At 49.0% G+C, this 7,668-nt stretch overlaps 1 long non-coding RNA gene across 1 annotated transcript; it reads left to right on the top strand.

Annotated features, from left to right (window-relative positions):
* Positions 1-2,651: 2,651 nt before the first annotated feature.
* LOC143267032 (uncharacterized) lies at positions 2,652-7,382 on the top strand. The gene is made up of 3 exons (XR_013041962.1): positions 2,652-2,783; positions 6,722-6,813; positions 7,135-7,382. It is a non-coding gene; the product is annotated as an uncharacterized LOC143267032 (long non-coding RNA).
* The last annotated feature ends 286 nt before the right edge of the window (positions 7,383-7,668 follow it).

Below are 7,668 nucleotides of genomic sequence, written 5' to 3'. Positions count from 1 at the left end.
CCGCCTGGACATGCCTGCTTAGGGGCCTGGAGTGCAGAAACAGGAAGGAGCAGGTACACTCTCAGAACAAAATGTGCTGTCTTTGCTACTTAGCAAACAGGAGACCAAGGCGTAGGGAGGGAGTCCAAAGGGAGGGGAGGGCTGAGGGAGGGTGTGTGATGTGAGGGGCTCAGAGACCACATTGTCTTCTGTGACGGCTGGAAGGCATGGGTTTGGTGCCATGGTCCCTCCCATGGTGTAGAAGTGGCATGTTACAGGCAGCCTGCAGTTCTGAGGGAGATCGGGCACTGTGGGGTGGGGGGGGGAACATGCTGTCTTTTAGGTTGGTAATGGGGAAGTATAGTCTTGCTCCCACAGAACATGCTTATGTCCCCCAAATCTAATGCTTATAAGAGTCATCTTGAGGCTGGTGGTGTAGCCACGTTGATAGAGTGCTTGCCTAAAATGCATAAAGATGGGTTTGATTCCCAGCATCACAGAAGCTAGGCATAATGATGCACATCTGTAATCCCAGCACTCAGGAGCTGAGAGTTCAAAGTCACCCCCATCTACATAGGGAGACCAGGGCATCTTGGGCTACATGAGACCCTGTCTCAGAGAGAGTTGTTGGGGAAACTAGTTCACATTCAGAGTCCCTGGGCATGGTAGTTTGAAAGAAAATGCCCCCCAAAAGGGGGGTGGCACTATTAGGAGGTATGGCATTGTTGGAGTAGGTGTGGTCCTATTGGAGGAAGCGTGTTACTGTGGAGGCAGGCTTTGAGGTCTCATATATGCTCAAGCCACACCCAGTGAGACAGATCACTTCCTGGTGCCTGCTTTTTAAGATGTAGGACTCTCAGCTACTTCTCCAGCATCATGTCTGCCTGCCTACCACCACATCACACCATGATGATAAAGAACTAAACCTCTGAAAATGTAAGCCACCCCAACTAAATTTTTTCCTTCATAAGAGTTGCCATGGTCATGGTATGTCTTCACAGCAATAGAAACCCTAACTAAGACACTGGGCTTTGGGTGTAGGAGTCTGAGGAATCTTGGGGATCTATTTGAGTGTAGCCAGGCAGGTTGGTACTGATACTCAGATGGCCTAGATGTGGGTGCACAAGGAACTTCTTTGGAGGAAATATCGCTGTGAGCCAGAACATCCAGAGGCTTTATTGAGTTTTTCATTATAAAGGATGCCTAGTGGCTGCGACACTCTGTCTTCCAAAACACTGGGGTATCAACACACATTGCGGATCTCAACAGGACAAAATGATTGCCATAGAGAAGAGTCTTATAGAGAACGGGAAATTAGATTCTGCTCTGTGAGGTCTTCATACCAGTGTATTCCCACTCAACCCAAATAGATGACAGTACGGCCCAACTCAGCGACTTAGTGCAGGAAGGGGCCAACCACTGTGGGGCAGGGGTTAGCCTGGCAGGCTGCATGTGAACTCACCTGCACGTGAACTCACCTGCTGGACCAGCATAGGAAGAAAAGTTTCCCAAGTACATCATTAGGGGCCAGCTGGCTGGGTAGTCACTAGTACAGTCTGCAGTATGGAACGATGGTTTGTGGGACATCTGTGGTGATATTGTGTTCCCCAAAATATTGTGCACCCTAATAAATGTATCTGGGGTCAGAGAACAGAACAGCCACTAGATAGAGAGGCCAGAAAATGGTTGCACACACACCTTTAATCCTATCACTTGGGAGGCAGAGATCCATCTGGATCTCTGTGAGTCCAAAGCCACACTGGAAACAGCCAGGCATGATGACTCATGCCTTTAATCCCAGGAAGCGATGGCAGGAAGCAGAAAGGTATATAAGGCGTGAGGACCAGGAACTAGAGCTGGTTAAGCTTTTAGGCTTTTAGTAGCCATTCAGCTGAGATTCATTCTGGATGAGGACTCAAGAGACTTCCAGCCTGAGGAAACAGGATCAGCTGAGGAATTGGCGAGGTGAGGTGGCTGTGGCTCGTTCTGCTTCTCTGATCATTCAACATTCACCCTAATAAGTGGATCCAGATTTAGTCTTATTAAATAAGACCTTTTAAGATTCGTGCTGCAGACGTCCTCTTGGTCAGGGTGTTTGTTTGTGCAGTTTCCTGGCAGGTAATTCATACCATGCAAAGCAGAACGGTTGAGACCAGCCAGTGCACCGTCCTGAGAGGACAATGTAAGCTGTGGGGCATGTCACTTCCAGTCTTGTCCTTAGCTTTTTCTCAAGAAAATGTCGTGTTGAATCTGGGTGTGGTGGCATGGACCTATAATACCAGCACAGGAGGCTGAGACTAGAGGATTGTAAGCTGTAGGCCAGCCTGGGCAACATAGTAAGACTCTGCCCCAGTCCCCCGTCTTGCTGAAACTTTGTCTCCTTGTGCCCTTGTCTGTCTTGCTGGCTTCTTGTGGAACACAGAGGCGATGCTGGGGAGACTGCCAGAAAGTGGGTGCAGGTGCGGACTCTGTGCTGAGGCGTTTGTCACATCCTGTGGTAAGGGAGGGAAGGATTTTGCCTGTGAAACCTTGGAGAGCTTTTAACCATCTTGGCACCAGGCAAAGAAGATATTCTAAAAAGACACTATGCCCCGCCCTCCCTTGGGCTCTCAGAGCGCTGAAACAATGGACCCCAGGGAATTAGAACTTCCCTGGAGTCTCGTGCTGGAAGGAGGAGGAGAAGGCTGAAGGCTGGTGCTGGCCAGAGGGGAGGCTTGTCTCCCAGGAAGAGATCTGACACAGTCTGACTACTAGTCCAACTGCCTCGCAGGACAGACAGGAGCTAGAAGATGGGCCAGTCATGGGTAGGACCACACCTTGACCAGGACTGCTTAGCCATATGCATACCTCTTGTCCTCTGTTTGAACCTAAACCTCATGTCAGGACCCCCAAGATGAACTTGGGGGAGTGGTCACTAGACCGCTTTATTCTTCTCCCCAAGTGGCTGCATGGAACAAATCTCCCTTTTCTGTTTCTCACTATGACTCTCCTGTTGAATTGGTCTATTGAGGACCAGTGCTGAGGCTAACTTGTTAGAGCCCAGGTTAGACCCTGGCAGCTTTGTTCATTGAACCAGTTGCTTATTTTCATGTGCCGGGAGCCTAGACATCTGTCCTCTGCTCTGGGTTAACCCCTGGCTCCCAGGCACTCTTCATCATCTTGGGGTCCTCCATTCTGCTTGTCTGCCCTAGACTGACACACACCTGGCTGCTGAAAACACTCATTGTTTTCCAAAACAAACTGCTGCCAGTGTGTGTTGAAGTTCAGTGTATCCTTGATCGTCTTGACCCACTAGGGAGGCAAGCTGGACCAGAAAACACATGCATAGACCCGAGTATGAAAACTGATTGATGGGGGCTAGGGAGATGGCTCAGCAGGTAAGAGTACCTGCACTGCACACACAAGGACCAGAGTTTGAATCCCCAGCACCCATGTAAAAAGCCTGGCATGGCTATGCCTGCTTGGAACCCCAGCACTGGCAGGGCAGAGACAAGTGGATCCCAAGAGTTCCCTGGCCAGCTAGCCTAGTCCAAACTGAGCTTTCAGTTCAGGGAAAGACTCAGGCTGAGAGGAAGGCACAAACATCCTGCTCTGGCCTCTCTGTATGCACATGTGGGTTAGGCACCTGCTCATTCACATACATGTATCATACATACATCTACCACACATGTACCACAACAATAACACACACACACACACACACACACACACACACACACACACACACACACACACACACACAAAGTGATCCACACCATGGACAAAGAATATGGGCCTATGACAGCCCTGGGTGTCTCTGCCCAGCACCCCTTCCCACAGTGCTGGCCATATCGCTGATCACTAGTCCTGTATTTAAAGGGACCTGGTTCCTCCTTGCCCAGAGGCCTGAGTGAGCTAGTAGGAGACTTTCCTGGGGTTTTTCATACCGAGGCATACGCCAGCCTCTCTTCCAGTCCCCCACCCGCAGCAGATCCTTGGATTCCATCCCATTCCTCCCCACCCCAACCCCCATCAGCAAGGTGAGCTGTGCAAAAGCTTCCTGCCTGCGAAGAGGCTCCAGCTGTTGACGGGAGCTACCGCTGTCCCTGAATGGGGACCACCTGGCAGCAGAGGAAGGATTGGCTTTTCTTTATTGAGGTGGATCAGTTTACTGGGGAAGTGGCAGTCGCAGAACCCTCGAGGTAGCAGAGGCGACAATTTACTCTCAAAAAGAGCTAAGAGGTTTGCAGTAGTTACAGCGTATTCTAAACAATCATGGGCTTTATCTGTGTCCCCGAACCCCACTGCACATTGGAGTCACCTAGAAAGCTTTGGAAGACAGTCCCGGCTCTCACCAGGCACAGTTAATTGGTTTAGGGTGGGGACTCCACATCGGTTTTGAAGGCTCCCCGGCGATTCTCACATGTAGTCAAGGTTAAGATTAAACCAGTGCTCTTCAGACTTCAGTGAGATCAAATGCACCTGGAAGGCTGGGTTAAAACTGCGGGTTCCACGGGGGGGGGGGGGGGAGTGGGGGGCTGAGGCAGAAGGTTTGGGGAAGGAATGCAAGGATTTGCATTTCTAGGGGCTTGGTTGGTGCCTGCCTTGCAAGCAAGAGGACCTGAATCCCATGCCTAGAATCTGTGTAAAATAAATCAATACATCCAAGCCCTGGGTGGAGCTGACGGCTCAGTGGGTAAAAGCGGCACTTACCTCAAAGCCTGGTGACCTCGGTTCAATCCCTGGAACCCTCGTAAGGTGAGAGGATAGACTAGATTCCGCAAAATTGTCCTCTGACCTCTACACATGCATCACGTGTACATGTGCGTACACAGAATAATTTGCATTTCTGACAGGGTCTGACCTGACCCCTGACCCCCTCTCTGCTTTAACTACAATGGATAAAGTAGACATTAGTTGATAAACTGTCCTTGTGTCTTTAAACATTGCTATGGGATTGACAGTGACTCTTAATTCCAGCAAACCTCTTTCCCATAGCATTTCTGTTTTCAAAGGAAGGCTAGTTGGGGAGTACCCAGGACTTCATTTCTCTGCTAGGCTCACAGGGGCTACCCTGCCTCCTTGGTCTGCTAAGCCTAAGGAGATCTGCTTGCCTGAATTTCATACAAATAACAAGGTGTGTGTGTGTGTGTGTGTGTGTGTGTGTGTGTGTGTGTGTGTGTGTGTGTGTCCCTGTGTGTGTCTGTGTGTCTCTGTCTGTGTAACAAGAGCCTCTCCGTACCCCTGATTGAGCAGAACGCTCTACTCTCCCAGCTGGCATCATTTCTGAAACATGGTGTCTCCTGGAGAGAAGGCTCATGGCGGGAGCAGGGTATGTGCTTGAATGGACTACCATTCCAGTCTGTACCCCAGAAGTAGGTAAGGACCCGCTGCTGGGGCAAGCAACTCAGCCCTCCTCCCCTAACCCTGAGCACTAAAGGGATGATGTGTTAGAATACCAGACCAGGCTCTGTTCGAGTTATGACCATATCAGCAGCCCTCTCTAGCTCTGTCCTCATAGTTGATTGTGGGGTCCCTGCTGCTACAGAAGAGACTGACACTCTAGGAGCCTGTCTGAGTTTGTAAACAGATGCCCCAAGTGCTCAGATCCCAGGAGAATGACAGGTACCATTCTCATTTCCCCAAGGAAGCATACCGACCTCAGGTTGCCAGGCTCGGATATCAGAGAACTACTGATGGCCAGTTGTACCCCCACCTTCACCTGGATAATGGGTACAGCTCAACTAGATGTATCCCTTTTTCTCAATCCCTCTCCTCAGAGTCCCACATTCCTTCCCCTTCCCCCCAGGAATCAGGGACAGCTTGGATGCAGTCCTATGAGGCCACCCCTTTCTCTCTAAGACCTTTAATAGACCCCCACTCTGCCTCATGACTCTGAACTCTTATTACAGGTTCTGCTGTCTGTCTGTCTATCTGTCCATGTCACTGATGTATTAACTTAACAAACTACAACTTCCACTACCAGAGAAGCTGAGCTGTTGCAGGGAGCCCACCAGAGATGACCACTCGGACACAGTTTATAGCCAAGTTCATCAAGGTCTTTATTCCAGCTGGCTGGATCTACACTCAAGTACTTGGGACCTAAGTGTAGCATTAAGTGTCCAGAGCACAGGGTTTTTAAAGACAAAAAAACCATATCCTGGCATCTCGCTCTTGGCAGAAGCAAACGGTTTAACAGAAGCTAAGATGAGTAGTTAGCTGGAGGGGAGGTTTGTACAAGTAGGCAGTTTAACAGAAACTAAAATAAATTAGTTAGGACATCCTGATGTTGGGTTCCTAGAATAGAGTTGGGAAAATTTTCCATGGGATTCTCCATCAAGGAAATCAAACTCTAGTTAAACCTGAAATGGCCTCAGCAAGATGGAGGAACCTTTGCGCTGCCTTGCCCTGTCACAGAGTATCGTCAGATACCATCTCAGGCCCACAGCTGAGATCCCACTTCCTTCACTGGAACCCACCTCTCTGGTGTTGCCACCAATATATTTTCAAGGTGCCTTGTTTTATGACTTTCTTTGTTCTGTTACCATAAAACTTCATGATAGTCTTTCCACAATTGGAACATGTGATTTGGGGTGACCTAAATCTCCATGCTCAGGCTATGGCCACTTATATTTGGCTCCAGAATCAACCGTCTCTTACTTATTTCCTTAAGGTGAGAATTGTGCTTTTGTGTCTATATTCTCTGTCTTTCCAACCAACTCTGTGAGCTCTACTTACTCTCTTTCTGCTACAATTAACCTAGGTCAGCACCTAGACTCCATAGGAGACACCAGAAAGTTCCCTATGTCTAGATGCCTGTTCAGAATTCCAGATGGCCTAAGCAAGGGCAAGGAGGTGAGAAACCATGTCCAGGTTATTTATCCTGTCTTTGAGATAAAGGCTATAGTGGGAAGCTCAAAGAGTCGGGGTGAGGGGAGCCAGGCTGGAGGAAGAACAAGGGAGGTCAGGGAGGAGGTGGCATGATGTGTCATAGACAGCATGGTACCCAGGAAGACAGTGGATGGCTGGGCCTTTCCACCAGGGCATGTCAAGCACACAGAACACTGTTTGTTAGTCGGGGAATGGTAGCAATGGTCCAGATTGCCTCTCTCTCCCTGGGCTATTGGGGGATGAACTTTCCCCATTTCTAATGTAGCATAACCATCATATCGACAGGCATTCCAGTGAGGTTAAGAGAGAAAGAGAGAGAGATGCCACCCTATCTTTCACGGAAGCTAAGACACTGCCGATTGCTAGCTGTGCCATTATTTTATGTAACCAGAAAGGGGAAAAAATCTACCAAATAAATTACAACATTGATTGCAAAAATGTGTCCAACTCTAGAAAATAGAAAAATATGAAGAAATGGTGTCTTTGAATCAATAACACACAGTAATGATAATAAAATACTAAACTCGCTCTTATTTATGACATCCTCTGCCAAACTCTTTACTTCCGTCTCCTCCCAGAGCCCCTCAGGAGCCCATCATGGCAGGACCTATTATGCCTCAGAAAAAGCGAGGCTTAAACATTTGAGTAAATTGGCCTCTCGGCTGGGGGTTGGGGGCGTTGAACTCAGGGTCTTCTGGCTTCTTTAGAGTGAGCTGGAAAGCAAGTTGGAGCAGAGTGAGGAAGGATCTCCTCTTATTGTAGTTTGTCAGAAATGAAGATGCTCAGTGGTAACTGAAGGGAGAGACTGGTCCACACCGG

The sequence above is a fragment of the Peromyscus maniculatus genome, chromosome 8 (assembly GCF_049852395.1).
Source record: "Peromyscus maniculatus bairdii isolate BWxNUB_F1_BW_parent chromosome 8, HU_Pman_BW_mat_3.1, whole genome shotgun sequence".
NCBI classification, from domain to species: Eukaryota; Metazoa; Chordata; class Mammalia; order Rodentia; family Cricetidae; genus Peromyscus; species Peromyscus maniculatus.
The sequence above is the reverse complement of the archived record's forward strand: the minus strand, read 5'-3'. Positions and strand labels throughout refer to the sequence as shown.